This window comes from Lithobates pipiens, unplaced genomic scaffold (genome assembly GCF_037356315.1).
Source record: "Lithobates pipiens isolate NorthernLeopardFrog02 unplaced genomic scaffold, aLitPip1_a1.2 Scaffold_22, whole genome shotgun sequence".
Classification (NCBI taxonomy): Eukaryota; Metazoa; Chordata; class Amphibia; order Anura; family Ranidae; genus Lithobates; species Lithobates pipiens.
The window spans coordinates 286,601,231-286,618,520 of NW_027507784.1; the positions used below are offsets into that span (position 1 = coordinate 286,601,231).

The following is a 17,290-nucleotide window of genomic DNA, read 5'->3' on the forward strand; positions in this document are numbered from 1 at the left end:
AAGCTTAACCACTTTCAGACCGGACCATTTTGCTGGTAAATGACCAGAGGTCTTTTTACACTTTGGCACTGCGCTGCTTTAACTGGTAATTGCGCGGTCATGCAATGTTGTACCCAAACAAAATTTGCGTCCTTTTCTTCCCACAAATAGAGCTTTCTTTTGATGGTATTTGATTGCCTCTGCGATTTTTATTTTTTGCGATATAAACGTAAAAAGACCGCAAATTTTGAAAAAAAATGATATTTTCTACTTTTTGTTATTAGAAAAATCCAATAAACTCAATTTTAGTCATACATTTAGGCCAAAATGTATTCAGCCACATGTCTTTGGTAAAAAAAAAGTCAATAATTGTATATTTATTGGTTTGCGCAAAAGTTGTCACATCTACAAACTAAGGTACGTTTTCTGGAATTTACGCAGCTTTTAGTTTACGACTGCCTATCTCATTTCTTGAGGTGCTAAAATGGCAGGGCAGTACAAAACCCCCCCAAATGACCCCATTTTGGAAAGTAGACCCCCTAAGGAAATTGATAAGAGGCATGTTGAGCCCATTGAATATTTTATTTTTTTGCCTCAAGCGATTGAATAATGACAAAAAAAAAAATTTTTTTTTTTTTTTACACAAAGTTGTCACTAAATGATATATTGCTCACACATGCTATGGGCGTATGTGAAATGACACCCCAAAATAAATTCTGCTGCTTCTCCTGAGTACGGGGATACCACATATGTGGGACTTTTTGGGAGCCTAGCCGCGTACGGGGCCCCGAAAACCAAGCACCGCCTTCAGGCTTTCTAAGGGCGTAAATTTTTGAGTTCACTTCTCACTACCTATTACAGTTTTGAAGGCCATAAAATGCCAAGATGGCACAAAACCCCCACAAATGACCCCATTTTAGAAAGTAGACACCCCAAGCTATTTGCTGAGAGGCATGTTGAGTTCATGGAATATTTTATATTTTGCCACAAGTTGCGGGAAAATTACAAACTTTTTTTTTTTTTTTTTTTTTTTCACAAAGTTGTCACTAAATGATATATTGCTCACGCATGCCATGGGCATATGTGAAATGACACCCCAAAATAAATTCTGCTGCTTCTCCTGAGTACGGGGATACCACATATGTGGGACTTTTTGGGAGCCTAGCCGCGTACGGGGCCCCGAAAACCAAGCACCGCCTTCAGGCTTTCTAAGGGCGTAATTTTTTGATTTCACTCCTCACTACCTATTACAGTTTTGAAGGCCATAAAATGCCAAGATGGCACAAAACCCCCACAAATGACCCCATTTTAGAAAGTAGACACCCCAAGCTATTTGCTGAGAGGCATGTTGAGTCCATGGAATATTTTATATTTTGCCACAAGTTGCGGGAAAATTACAAACTTTTTTTTTTTTTTTTTTTTTTTCACAAAGTTGTCACTAAATGATATATTGCTCACGCATGCCATGGGCATATGTGAAATGACACCCCAAAATAAATTCTGCTGCTTCTCCTGAGTACGGGGATACCACATATGTGGGACTTTTTGGGAGCCTAGCCGCGTACGGGGCCCCGAAAACCAAGCACCGCCTTCAGGCTTTCTAAGGGCGTTACAGTTTTGAAGGCCATAAAATGCCAAGATGGCACAAACCCCCCCCAAATGACCCCATTTTGGAAAGTAGACACCCCTAAATTTAGGGGTACACTAGTGAGACTAGGTAATAAATGGCGGGTGCCCTGAAACTATAAAAAAAATAACTAACCAACCAGCGTCACCTGTAACAGTTATATGGTGATCACTGGTGAAAGGGTTAACTAGGGGGCAATTAGGGGGCTTTATGCGGTAGTATATGGGGGTCCCTGGCGCTATAAAAAGCTGCAGCGAACCTAAATACCTACCTGCCTAACTAGCGTCACCTGTGACACTAATACAGCGATCAGAAAAACGATCGCTTATTAGGCTGGGTTCACACTGGAGCGATGCGGGAACGCCACGAATGCGCGGCGGGTTCCCGCATCGCATGCCTCCCGGCGGCAGTTCACACTGCCCTATGCGAACTGCTGGGAGTGTCAGTGAAATGTTACTGACACCCCCAGATCAGTTCGCATATCGCAGTGCGATCTGCAAACTCGGATCGCATGGTGTGAACACCCATGCGATCCGATTCTGCTGCGGGCCAAAAAAAGGGTCCCGTGCGAATTTGCGGCGGGTGCGGCGGGTGCGGCGAATGGCTGAACTCGAATCGCACAGAGATCGGATGTGATTTGCACTGCAGTGCGGTGCGAATCACATCCGTTCTCATAAACCGCTGCAATGTGAACCCAGCCTTAGTGACACTGGCGACGGGGGGTGATCACGGGGTTAAACCTTTATTGGGGGGGTTAGGGGGGTACCTTAGAACTAAAGGGGGCTAACCCTAACTGCCCTAACAGTTATTAGTCACAAATGACACCCGCCGGGTGATCAGGGGGTTAAACCTTTATTAGGTAATAAATGGCGGGTGCCCTGAAACTATAAAAAAAGAACTAACCAACCAGCGTCACCTGTAACAGTTATATGGTGATCACTGGTGAAAGGGTTAACTAGGGGGCAATCAGGGGGCTTTATGCGGTAGTATATGGGGGTCCCTGGCGCTATAAAAAGCTGCGGCGAACCTAAATACCTACCTGCCTAACTAGCGTCACCTGTGACACTAATACGGCGATCAGAAAAATGATCGCTTATTAGGCTGGGTTCACACTGGAGCGATGCGGAAACGCCGCGAATCCGCGGCGGGTTCCCGCATCGCATGCCTCCCGGCGGCAGTTCACACTGCCCTATGGGAACTGCTGGGAGTGTCAGTGAAATGTTACTGACACCCCCAGATCAGTTCGCATATCGCAGTGCGATCTGCAAACTCGGATCGCATGGTGTGAACACCCATGCGATCCGATTCTGCTGCGGGCCAAAAAAAGGGTCCCGTGCGAATTTGCGGCGGGTGCGGCGGGTGTGGCGGGTGCGGCGGGTGCGGCGAATGGCTGAACTCGAATCGCACAGAGATCGGATGTGATTTGCACTGCAGTGCGGTGCGAATCACATTCGTTCTCATAAACCGCTGCAATGTGAACCCAGCCTTAGTGACACTGGCGACGGGGGGTGATCACGGGGTTAAACCTTTATTGGGGGGGTTAGGGGGGTACATTAGAACTAAAGGGGGCTAACTCTAACTGCCCTAACAGTTATTACAGTCACAAATGACACCAATGCAAAAAAAAAAAAAAAAATGACATTGGTGTCACTGTGACTGGGGGGCAGGGGTAATTGGGGGGGTGATCGGGGGGTAAAGGGGGGGTGTGAGTGTGCCTGGCATGTTCTACTGTGTGTGTGAGTGTTGGTGCAACTTACTGATCCGCTCTCCTCCGTGTCGGAACGAAAAATACCGACACGGAGGAGAGAATACATCACTTCCTCTCCTGTGTTTACATTACAGGAGAGGAAGTGATGTCACCGGGGATTTCTATTCGTCGGGAGCGATCGCGAGGGGGTGGCCATGAATGAATGGCCGTCCCCTCGTCCGGGATCGCTCCCGAACGAATACCGACCGCCGCAGGCACCGGGCGGGGGCCCGATCGGGCCCCCGACCCGCGGGAGGCAAGGGACGTACATGTATGTCCTTATGCCTGCCCGTGCCATTGTACCGACGTACATCGGCGTGCGGCGGTCGGCAACTGGTTAAAGGGAAAACATTACTCATAAAAATACTTTATTTATACAATTTAATGCCTACACGGCGGAATAACTGCTTCCCCCTATCTAGCTGTGGGGGTCTTTTTTTCTAGGATAGACACTTATGTATATATTATGTTCCTCTGAATGTATGAGAAGGCCTCCTCTTACAATCCAAGAAACCACAAGTGGGTTATACTGGTTTAACCCAAACCCTCCCTAGTATGTTCTTCTACGATTGTGGTAGGTGTATTAAACTGTCAGCTCCTCTGGGGAAGGGACTGTGGAGAATAATTGTATGTACACGGCATACAATATTAGCACAATATAAATATAGGCAATAACAGTATTTGCATATCGATTTAAGACTTGTGCCAATGGATTTATTCACTTCATTGAATTTAAAGTGCATGTCCAGCCTAAATTGTATTTTTATTTTTAAATAGAATGGGGAAAGAATAGAACCCCTTTTGAATTTTTATGCTTCTGAGGCTTGTGGAGCTACACCAATGCACAGTATTTTTCTTTAATGCCTCGTACACACGATCAAACAATCCGGTGGAAAAGTCCGGCGGACTTGAGTCCGCCGGACAATCCCCCCCGTGTGTGGGCTCCGGCGGACTTTTTTTACTCAAAAATCCGGCGGACTAAGAAACATGGGGACAAGGTGCTTTGGGGTGGGGGGGGGGCACGTGGCCCCCCTCTTCCCCAAGGCACCCCCCCATGTTGAGGGCACGCGGCCTGTTACGGCTCAGGAGGGGGGGGCGCTCGCTCGTCCCCACCCCCTTTCCTGGCCGGCCGGGTAGCTTGCTCGGATAAGGGTCTGATATGGACCTGGGGGAGACCCCCACACCAATTTTTCGGCGTAGGGATTCCCCTTTAAGTTCATATCAGGTGACGGGGCCAGCGACGCCTCCTCGCTGGCCCCGCCTACCTGGAGACGCCCTCAAAATGAGCGGACTTTCTTCTGCTTGTGTGGGCGAGTCCGTTCATTTCAAAAGTATGGCGGATAGTCCGGCGGACTTAGTACGCAGTATTAGTCCACTGAAAAGTGCCGTGTGTGGGCAAGTAGCATCAGTAGCAAGTAGCTCCTTCGGAAAGTCCACTACGTGTGTGCGCGGCATAAGTTTTGAAATAAAATACAAACACATGAATTAAGAAGCATTTTAACACCTTAACGCTGACGCCTCCTGACTTTTTAAGGGGTTTCTGATGCTGGGAGGCAGGGGTTTATAATCATGTACCACTGTGATTGGCTGTCACAGGGGGTCACATGATCGGAAAGCTCCCAATTGTAAGCAGCAATCGGGAGCTTCCTGTTAGGCGCAGGTAAGCGCACAGGGTGGACACGCTCTCGGCACATGTTTGTTTACATTTAGGTATGCAAATATGCGGCTTCTGCATCAGGGCCCACCCATCAAGAGGCAGCATATTAGCATATGAGCACCTCTTGGTTAGGCATCAGCATTTGTAGATAGCTGTTATGATGCATATTGAAATTCACTGAAAAAGTGCAACGCAGCAACATTTTTTTTATACTTTTCCATTGGTTACATGGAAAACCTATCAGGAGGAAAAACACAAAGGTATGACTACATCCTTTAATGGTCCGGTAGCAATGGTATCACTAGACAAAAAGTGAGGGAAAATCTGCAACAGGGAAGAAAGATAGCCATAAAAAATAAAAATGAATAAAAGCATTTTTGTTTTTGTTGGAGATTGTTACTGTAATAATGAGGGTAAATCCCTCTAATAGGGCCCCACATAGCAGTAAAAACCCAACAGGTGCTCCAAACCTTCCAAACGTAAGCTAGAGTGTGGCTTGGAAAACAGTGGCATCAGTTCAAGGGTTCCCACAAATTTTTCTGAGGCCACACACTACTCACAAAGTAGTGGCTAAAGACCCTTGAAGAAGACCAGGAGAATATAAAAATGCCAGTGATGAGGGGGGCCGAGGCCCATGCATTCCTGGAGAAGGGCATTTACAATGCTGACTTCTGACTCATATAATTGACATGGACTTTCACTGTATTGTTCATTTAAGCACAATAGATTCCATCTTGTTCTGCAATGTTGAAATATGCTCTGTAACCTTCACTTAACACACACAGACACAGCCTCTCCTAGAAGCTCTCTCTATCTTTACTCCCCCTCCCCTCTCAACGTTTTACTTTTTCAATTGTTCTATTCACTAGTTTTTAATAACATATTTCTATTTGTTAGTTTTTAAGGTTGTATATACATTTTGGATATATATAAGGACATTATTAAAGGGCATCTTGCAAGGATAGGAGAACTACAGAATAAGGCCAGAGATATTTCTAAAGATGGATGGAACAGAAGGTTTTGGTGACTTTTTATATGGCAAAGCAACATGGTTACAGAAATTAGGTGCATACATTGTGATGTTCCTGTTTCTCATATTTGTTATTTACTTCCTCATCAGGCTATGCCTCTGTGTGACTACCCATTGTACCAACAGATGGTCCACCAGCCCTAAGGAACCTTTTATTCTGAGAAAACTAGGAGAGAGCTGAACAGGATGCAGTCTCTCTGCACCAATGTAGCAGGAACTACCAACAATTGGCTGAAACAAGACAGAATGGTGTCAAATAAACAAAAGGCGGGAAAGGACATGGACTTTCGCTGTAATGTTCATTTAAGCACAAGAGATTTTGTCTTTTTCTGCACTGTTGAAATGTGCTTTGTAGCCTTCACTTAACACACAGACACAACCTTTGCTAGACGCTCTCTCTCTCGCTCCCCTTTCAAGGTTTCACTTTTGCAACTGTTCTAGTCGCTAGCTTTTAATAACATATTTCTATTTGTTTGCTTTTAATAACATCTCCCACCACCCCTTTCTTATCTATGTATAAAATAACATGTAATAATACATTTTGTCAGAACGGACATTTTAAACATAGTGATTGCGTCCTGTGAATTTGTTCATACAATTGCAGTGTTAACTTTTATTTACAGTCACAAAGAGAAATTTCTGCAATAATGCTATGTCCCTAAGCCTACGTGTAGAAAGGTATCTATTCCTGAAATAGATTGAATGAAGCCACATGGGGAAAAGAGAAAGGGAAATTGGGATTTTGCAATACTAGGAGGGTTGAGAACAGTGTATACAATTTAAGGTTAAAAAAGCCTCTGAAAAGACAGCTTAGTAAGTGTATCACATAGTAAGAGTGTGCAAGCTAAAACAGTACAAAATATCACAGGGTGCCAGTAGAACAACACTATATAGATATGCAATATGAACAGGAAATGCAGACACAAATGACTTCTGACTCAGCTTAGCAGCTCAATTTAAAGGCTGCTGTAAAAACCATCAGTGACATTACCAATTTTATGACGGATAAATTACTGGTCTATAAAGATGTAAGGAACACTTGCGTATAAATAAAAAAGCTCTCAGTTAAAAAGATTACCAAACGTCTCTTTGTTTCTTCACCCAGCAGCTAGTGATTGGGTTGAGAATTTTTCAACTACAGCTTAAAGTGGTTGTAAACCCTTACAACCAACTTTGACCTACAGGTAAGCCTAGATTAAGGCTTACCTGTAGGTCCAAGAAATATCTCCTAAACCTATACGGTTTAGGAGATCTTTACCCAAAGACAGCCACCGCTGTCTACGGCGTTTGCGCCGTAGACAGCAGCGCACAGGGCAGGCCACAGATCGCGGCGATATGCCGTGAGTGTCGGCTCCCGTGCACATGCGCGGGAGTGATGTCATCGCTGCTCCAGCGAATCACAGCGCCGGAGCAGCGAGACCCGGAAGTCACTCTGGGATCCATGGCAGCGGAGGACATGAAGACATGAAGACGGAGGACTGCTTCGTTCTCAGGTAAGCTATGCATACTAGCTCATTATGCCTTTGCCTTGCAGGGTGTGTTTAAAAAAAAAAACATTTTTTAGCCTTTACTTCCTCTTTAATCATGTATACCATTATAAGCTGGCAAAAAAGAGCAAACAGAACATTAAAGATTATCAACAGATAGATGTGGGTATGAAATGGGTCTCCTTCATTGCATTGCACTCCCTTAGTTAAATGGGAAATGAAGCCCACAATATAATTTCTTTGCAAATTAGGTAAACTTACTGCGTATTCATGGGGCTTCAGTTTCCACTATTTTTTTTCCTAAGGAATTCAACACAATGGTAAAGACCAGAGGTGAAGTGGAGAACTAATGGGGTGGGGGGGAGTTGTTCTCAGACTTTTATGTATATGGTTATACCTAAACAATTAAAAATAAAAATGCATCTTCCAGAGCATAAGAAACTAAGTATGCATTTAACCACCTGAAAGCCGCGCTATGGCCGAATGGCGGCCACAGCGCCGATGTGAATTCCCGGGAGGCCATCATATGAGGGCCTCCCCTGTGCATGTTCCCTGTGCGTGCCCTATGGGGCGCACACGGAGCGCGCTGTGATCACCGAGTCACTGAAACCCAGGTGATCACCGATCCGAGTAAGGGGCCGGCCCTGGCCACTTACCATGTGATCAGCTGTCAGCCAATGACAGCTGATCACATGTTGTAAACAAAAGCTCGGCGATAGCTTTTTTTTCTCCTCACGCTGACAGGAGAAAAAAAGCCCTTCACCTGCTTATCTTAAAGGGACATCGGTCCCGAAAAGGAAGAGGCAATTATGCCTCATTTATAGAGTAACAGTGTCCACAAGTGCCACTTATCAATCCCCACCAGTGCCACCTATCGGTGCCCACCAGTGCCACCTATTGATGCCCACCAGTGCCACCTATCGATGCCCACCAGTGGTGTCAATCAGTGCCACCCAGAAGTGCTGCCTATCAGTGTAACTAATCAGTGCCCATCACTGCCACCCATCAGTGCCGCCTCATCAGCGTACAGTACATCAATGACAGACAAAAATTACCCATTATAAAATGTTAAAACAAAATAAAAAAAATGCGGTCTTTTTATATTTAAAAAAAAAAAATTGCACAGGTGATCAAATACCAACAAAAGAAAGCTCTATTTGAGGGGAAAAAATTGGGTACAGTGTTGTATGACCGCACAATTGGAGGGGGTTTAAGTGCACAGTAAGCAAGTGGTTAAAGAAATCCTACTCTGCATAATTGTAAGAGACATGAAAGCTACTGGATCAGCACTGGGTTTCCTACATTCCCAAAAATTAAACAGAAATGTATTCAAACAGTGAGATGTCAGCTGGGTGACTCGGTAAAGCACAGTCTATCCAATACTAGAATATTGGTTTTGGATAGACTATTAAATAGTAAAGAAACACATATAAATAAAATAATTATGCAGTAGCTTTAATTAAATATTCCATGCAGGACAAAGCAACATGTTTATCTAATCTACCCTTTCCAGCATCATACTGTATACTCAAGATTTCTTTATTCTCCTATCAGCTCATTAAGCTGCTTGGGAGCAACGGAAGACACCTTGTGTAAACTATAAGTCACAGTCTGACACAAGACTATTATTGTCCTTAGTGATAATGCTGGACCAAACACCATGCACCACTGCAATAACATACTCCTCTTGCATACACATAAGTAGTAGTTATTTTCTTAATTCCTGGCAGCTGAACAGATTGGTGGGGGACCTAAGGGTTAAGTAAGCATGTGCTGCTGGGTAAGGTACGGGTTTGCTTTAAAGTTTACCAGGCCATAGAAAACTTCACATTTACCAACCATAATTTAGCTTTAGTTGTTTGGATCTGGTTATGTGGATACAGAATAATTACAATGAACCTTTACTAAAATAGTCTTTGAAGCAGTTAAGCATTTACTCAGCTGTTCATTACCCACAAGACAAGGATTCAGTAAACATCACCTAAAGGTCTACATTATCTGTTTTTTTCTGAATAAAAACAGGATACTTTGTATTATTGAACTGCCACAATCCTCTCTCCTAATGGTGAGGCAAAACCATAATAGGAAAAGCGCTGCACACTGGAGGGCCATCAAACTTGTATTGCCACATGTGGAGCTGCATTGTCGAAAGATTTTTTCTGGCTTATAACCCATTTTCTCTTGTTTGATATAATGGTCTGTGACAGGTTTACTAAAAAAAACTGCAAGGAGGTTTTGGCCTCAGCTTCACTGGCTGTAAAGTCAGAGTTAGAGCAAGCATGCAGACAGTCTAAAAAGCTCGCACCTTCAAGAACAATTTAGCAATTCAGCTTCAAAATGTCTAATTTTACAGGTGCACTTTAGGTATATGTTTCGTCTTTTCCAGCAATGTAGTATTGAATTCCTTGCAGTTCAGGCATCAACCTAAAACGTTAACATAATCACCTTCCTTTCACTCCCCCATAGTTCGTTCTTCCACTGGAAGACAAAGAAAGATGCCCTGTGTAAGCTCTAGGTCACGACTCTCCTTCCACCTTGACGGTACATTGCTCGGTGCCTGCGCAGCCAATTAAGTTTCACTATTGTCACATGAGAGGAAAGGGAGCCTGTGAAAGTAACATCCTATATTCCAACATTTACTCCAGATAAAAATGTCAAGCCTGGATGGCATTAAAAAGGTACAATGCTCATTGAAACCTCTACATAATGTATGTTACTAACAAACTTACCGTATGATAATTACAATTTCTAACCAACAAGACTGAGATACGCTTAACTATTCTGTCCCTGTTTTTTGTTGTCTTCATCTTCATTAGCTACAGCCCAAGTCATTTCCAAATGCAATCTGATATATTCAAGTATAATTAAGAATGCTTCACAGACATGGAAATTAAATGTTCATTAGAGAGAGAGTGGGATTCATGTGTCACTTAACCTCCAGCACAAGTCTTCAGAATCAATCCTACTATACAATGGCCAGGAAATCATTGACATTTGAGAGGTATTTATTAGCTTTTGTGAAAGGGGAAAGGGCTCTCATTTAAGCTCTTTAAATACACAGGTGTAGGAAGCTGGATTTTCTGCTGCTAGCAGAAAGCCTTTAAAAGTGTAGAACTCAGAGATGAGGAACCACACAATGGGCAAATGATTGCAAGGACCTTATTTTGTCAGAACTTATTACTTTCAGCCCAGTACATCAAATGGGTAAAACAAAACTACTCAGGAATAAAAATACATAGTATGTCTTGCATTTGGAGAGGGGTGAAATATTTTTGTATGTTATTATCTATATTTTTCCTACATTATGAGAAATTTTAAAGGCACTTAGTTTCTTATTTATCCAAAGTTCTTTTTTTGCATTTAAGCATCAACCCACAATGGTAGCTAGAAGTGGAATTTGCAGGAAGAGAGCTGGCTGAAAACACACTGCCAGGACAATGCAGGCCAGGTGCGCAAAACTTGCCAGTAAGCAGCTCAAACTTGCAACTGAATTATAGGATTAGGCTGTAGGAACAAGTAAAAATAAAAGACATGATAAAATGCCTTCATCTTTCAATATACTGTAAATAAGGATAACATAAAAAGCTACACTACACAAAAGTATTAAATGGTCTACTGTATTTGATTTAATAAAAATTTAGGTAAATGTGTACCATAAATTAAAATGACAGTCAAACTATGTGCATTCAGATATTTCCATATTCTTAACAAGCAGTAAATGAGCTTTACAACAAATTCTCATTGACATCTGCTCTTACAGGCACTGTGAAGTAAATTGTCTTCAAAATTCAAAAGCAAAGTCATTCAAGTCTGGTCTCAGCACTCCCCTCTTCCTGTGTACCAGGTCTATGTTTACAGACTCTAAGGCCTTGTGCACACAGTAAGAAAATGAGAAGGGAAAAGTCTGAAGACGAGCTTGTCAGCAGATTTTCGGATCGTTAGTACGGCGCATTGGACAAACGATTTGACTTTTACATCTTACAAAAGCTGGATGTGCAGGTTATACAATTTTTGTCTGATATGAACACAACGTCTGATTTTGGGATGGTCAGTTGAAAGTATAAACACGCATGCTCGGAAACAAGGAACGACTGGGCAGAGTTTGGTCTTGTAAACTACAGTTTGTAATCTAAAATTAACATTTGTGACGCGGCAATTGATGAAATGTCAAAATTCTCATCTTCTTTAATGGGATAAGAATGACCCTGCTTTGCATGTAGTTATGCCAAACGTATTTTAACAGGCATTTTTGTACGATCTGAAAATCGTGAATCAACACTCAAACTTCTACTGACATGAAATAAGAAGAAGGGGTTCAAAAGGGCGGCGCTTGAGAAATGGATTTCCTCTTTATACTTTCATAGTACATCACTACGTTCGTGTTTGTCAAATGACAATTTGAGTATGGTTAGTATGCTAGACAAAATCCTGCACACGCCCTTTTGACAAAAATCAGATGCTCGGTTGTCCAACAATCAAACCGTGTGTACGAGGCTTAAGGCTACAAAGCCTCGACTAAATAGTGAATGCAAAAAGCTGAGTTGCTGTATTGAAATGACCTCTACTGTGAACTTTGAGGATAAATAGCTCCACAGTGCCTGCAGATAGAGATCCCTGAGGGCGTGTTTTATAGCTAAATTTCTCTGTGTTAAGAACTTGATAAACACTAAATATTTTAAGGTTCATAGCTTGGTCATAGTTATACTATACTACAGATTTCGATGAAAATATGCAACCCAGCATAATTAAAGTGGTTGTAAAGGCAAACTTTTTTTGCATGTAAGTGTAACATGCAACTTTTGCTACAATACTCACTTGCAATCCAGAGAAGTTCCTAGCAGTACTTTTTTCTACTCCACTGGCTGCAGCTAGTCTTCTGAACTGAACCCACTTCCCCTGAGCCCAGGCTGTCATTGACCAGCCCCAGGAGGACATCATCACATAGCCTGGGCTTAGAGTACTATTGCACTGAAAATTACTCATACCTTGTTATGCGAGTGTCATTCAGTGCAGGAGTGAGGAACACCCACTGCTTTATGAGAACAGGAAGAACCCTCAATATCACAGAACCCGTCAGAAGAATCTTGAAATAAGGTATGTACAGTTGGATTAAAAAAAAAAAGGAGCAGGAGATGGGGACGTTGGCGTTTTGCATTATGAAAAGTCCCAGGTTTTGGTCCTACTCCGGAGATCTTGCATCAGCATTCCAGTTTACATAAAAAAGGTGACTATTAGTACATTTTAAAATAGACTGTTACACCCAACTTGCACTCATACTTTAATGCTTTGTCATTGTCAAAAATGTTTGCTGTAACAGATTATCTTCAGAGTTTGGCTTCAATTTGTTAGTGCATCTAAACCTGCTAAGACAGTTAACTCTACCTCCCCCCCCCCCCCCCCCCCCCCCAGACTGACAATGCTGCTGTCTGCTTTGCCTCCTATGCTCATTCCTCCAGAGTTGTCTCACTAATACAGGAGCTGTGTTATATTGATGTTCAGGAGGTGAAAACAGAGGGAAAAAGCCAAAGAAAAGGAAACTGATGCAGCCACCACATCGAACGATAGGTAAGATGCAATATAATAAAATTTTGGGTTTAGAACCGCTTTAACATTCAGTGATCTCTGTGGATGCACTAAAGATGAGATTATCCTATATCATAACCCCTATTTTTTTTCCTTTCTAGGCTAAACCCCTGATTTCTTATTTCATATTTTTCAAAATTAATACTGAATATTGGTAAAATGCATACTGTTCGCATATGCAGAAATGCTTTTCAAACTTCTGAATTAGGAAGCCATGTCAAAAATTTCAAATGTAATATCAGGAAATAAGCACATCCTGTAAGAAGAATGTGTGTGCACTGATACTGCAGTCTTTCATTAACCACTTCCCGACCGGCGCACGCCGATGTACAGGCATATTGGCGTACAGGTACGTACAGTTTTTAATGCCGCCCTGCCATTACGCGCTCGCATGCCAGTCGGGACCCCCGTGAGTCCGGTCGCAGGTCCCGCGGACTCGATCGCCACGGGCATACCCACAATTGTCTCACGGGGCGGTTGAACGAGGAGATGCCGTTGTAAACAGCATCTCTCCGTTCTGTCTAGCAACAAGTGACGCTGATCTCTGCTCCATGTGATTGGAGCAGAGATCAGTGTTCACTAAAACAAAGCCCAGCCCCCCACAGTTAGTAACACACCCCTAGGAACACTTAACCCCTACACTGCCACCCACTGGTTAACCCCTTCACTGCCAGTGTCATTTACACAGGAATCACTGCATTTGTATAGCAGTGATTGCTGTATAAATGACAATGGTCCCAAAAATGTGTCAAAAATGTCCGATGTGTCTGCCATAATGTCGCAGTCACAATATAAATCACTGATCACCGCCATTACTAGTAAAAAAAAAAAAAATATTAATAAAAATGCCATAAAACTATCCCCTATTTTGTAGACGCTATAAATTTTGCGCAGACCAATCAATAATCGCTTATTGCGTTTTTTTTAACCAAAAATATGTAGAAGAATACGTATTGGCCTAAACAGAGATATTTTTGGGGGATATTTATTATAACAAAAAGTAAAAAATAATGCGTTTTTTTTTTTTAATTGGCGCTTTATTTTTGCTTATAGCGCAAAAAATAAAAACAGCAGGGGTGATCAAATACCACCAAAAGAAAGCTCTATTTGTGGTAAAAAAAAAAAGGACGTTGTTTGGGAGCCATGTCGCATGACCGCGCAATTGTCAGTTAAAGCGACGCAGTGCCGAATCGCAAAAAGTGGTCTGGTCTTAAGCCAGCAAAATGGTCCGGTCTGAAAGTGGTTAATATACCAAAAAAATAAAATAATAATTGCAGAACACAACCAGGACCAGATGTAAATGCTACGTGGAACTCGTGGCTTCAATTAGAAAGTCCCCATGTATCAGGCAGCATATTCTCTTTTTAACCACTTAAGGACCGCCGTATTGCCAATGTACGTCATTACAATGGCACAGGCAGGCACAAGCACGTACATGTACGTGCCTGCCTTCCAGCGGGTGGGGTGTCCGATCGGACCCCCTCCCGCTGGATACGGCGGTCCGGTTCGCTGCAGGAGCGATCCGTGATGAGGGGATGGCCGTTGGTTTCTGGCCATCCCCTCTCGATCGCTCCTGGCCAATGAGAAGCTTCCTCCCACTGTGTATTGTATACACAGGAAGGAGGAAGTAATGTCATTCTCCTCGGGGCGGTCTTTTTGACCGGACTACGAGGAGAAGACAGAAAGTAAGTGTGCACCAACACTACACTGACATGTAGGTACACACAGGCACACAAACCCCCCCCGATCGCCCACCGCCCCCCCCCCCCAGTCACAGTGTCACTGATTGCAGTGATCATTTATTTACTGATCACTGCATTCAGTGTCAGTTGTAAAAGTAAAAACTGTCAAACTGTCAGGGCAGTTAGTGTTAGGTCCAGGGTAGCCCCCTATCACCCCCCAATAAAGGTTTAACCCCCTGAATGCCCCTAGAGTTAACCCTTTCACCCCCTTTTGCCAGTGTCACTAAGCAATCATTTTTCTGATCGCTGCATTAGTGTCGCTAGTGTCGCTAGGTAGCTAGTTATTTTTTTAGGTTCACCGCCAGGTTTTTATAGCGCTAGGTACTCCGATATACTACCCAATAATGGTTTTAACCCCCTGATTGCCCCTAGTTAACCCTTTCACCCCCTTTTGCCAGTGTCACTAAGCGATCGTTTTTCTGATTGCTGCATTAGTGTCACTAGTGCCGCTAGGTAGCTAGATTTTTTTTAGGTTCACCGCCAGGTTTTTATAGCGCTAGGTACCCCGATATACTACCCAATAATGGTTTTAACCCCCTGATTGCCCCTAGTTAACCCTTTCACCCCCTTTTGCCAGTGTCACTAAGCAATCATTTTTCTGATCGCTGCATTAGTGTCACTAGTGCCGCTAGGTAGCTAGATTTTTTTTAGGTTCACCGCCAGGTTTTTATAGCGCTAGGTACCCCCATATACTACCCAATAATGGTTTTAACCCCCTGATTGCCCCTAGTTAACCCTTTCACCAGCGATCACAGTATAAGTGTCACTGGTGACGCTGGTTAGCCAGTTAGTTATTTAGGTTCCCCGTCAGGTTTTTATATCGCGCCAGGGACCCCCATATACTACCTAATAAAAATTTGAACCCCCTGATTGCCCCTAGTTAACCCTTTCACCAGTGATCACCGTATAAGTGTTACGGGTGACTCTGGTTAGTTTGCTTTTTATAGCATCAGGGCACCCACCATTTATTACCCAATAAAGGTTTAACCCCCTGATCACCCGGCGGGTGATATCAATTAGGTTTTAGGGTCAGGGTCTGCGTCGCCCCAGGCAGCGCTAGGTTAGTGCCAGTACCGCTAACACACACACGCAAAGCATAAACCTCCCGTAGTGGTATAGAATCTGAACAGATCAATATCTGATCTGATCAGATCTATACTAGCGTCCCCAGCAGTTTAGGGTTCCAAAAAAACGCATTGTTAGCGGGATCAGCCCAGATACCTGCTGGCACCTGCGTTTTGCCCCTCCGCCCAGCCCACCCAATTGCAGTATCGATTGATCACTGTCACTTACAAAACACTAAACACATAACTACAGCGATCACAGAGTCAGGCCTGATCCCTGCGTTCGCTAAGTTTTTTTTGGTAGCATTTTATATTTAAATCCGGAAGGCAGTGCTTGGTTTTCGGGGTCCCGTACGTGGCTAGGCTCCCAAAAAGTCCCCCACATGCGGTATCCCCGTACTCGGGAGAAGCAGCAGAATTTATTTTGGGGTGTATTTTGACTTATGCCCATAGCATGTGTGAGCAATATATCATTTAGTGACAACTTTGTGCAAAAAAAATAAAAAATTAAAATTCCTGCAACTTGTGGCAAAATATAAAATATTTCATGGACTCAACATGCCTCTCAGTAAAATGCTTGGTGTGTCTACTTTCCAAAATGGGGTCATTTGGGGGGGGGGGGGGGGGGGTTGTGTTATTTTGGCATTTTATGGCCTTCGAAACTGTGATAGGTAGTGAGGAGTGAAATCAAAAATTTGCACCCTTACAAATCCTGAAGGCAGTGATTGGTTTTCGGGGTGTCGTACGCGGCTAGACTCCGAAAAAGTCCCACATATGTGGTATCCCCGTACTCAGGAGAAGCAGCAGAATATATTTTGGGGTGCAATTCCACATATAACTATGGCATGTGTGATTTCCAAAATGGGGTCATTTGGGGGGGGGGGGGGGTTTGTACTGCCCTGCCATTTTAGCACCTCAAGGCAGTCGTAAATTAAAAGCTGTGTAAATTCCAGAAAATGTACTCTAGTTTGTAGACGCTATAACTTTTGCGCAAACCAATAAATATACGCTTATTGACATTTTTTTTTACTAAAGACATGTGGCTGAATAAATTTTGCCCTAAATGTATGACTAAAATTGAGTTTATTCGATTTTTCTTATAACAAAAAGTAGAAAATATCATTTTTTTCTCAAAATTTTCGGTCTTTTTCCATTTATATCTCAAAAAATAAAAATCGCAGAGGCAATCAAATAACATCAAAAGAAAGCTCTATTTGTGGGAAGAAAAGGACGCAAATTTCGTTTGGGTGCAATATTGCATGACCGCGCAATTACCAGTTAAAGCAGCGCAGTGCGAAATTGTAAAAAGACCTCTGGTCCTTAGGGTGTTTATTGGTCCAGGGCTGAAGTGGTTAAGCAATGTATTACCTTGCC

General features: G+C 43.1%; 1 protein-coding gene across 2 annotated transcripts in view; it reads right to left on the reverse strand.

Moving 5' to 3' along the window:
• The window catches only part of MAD1L1 (mitotic arrest deficient 1 like 1), a 1,159,769-nt gene that overhangs the window by 248,406 nt on the left and 894,073 nt on the right, over nucleotides 1–17,290 (reverse strand). The gene's annotated exons all lie outside the window — the stretch shown is intronic.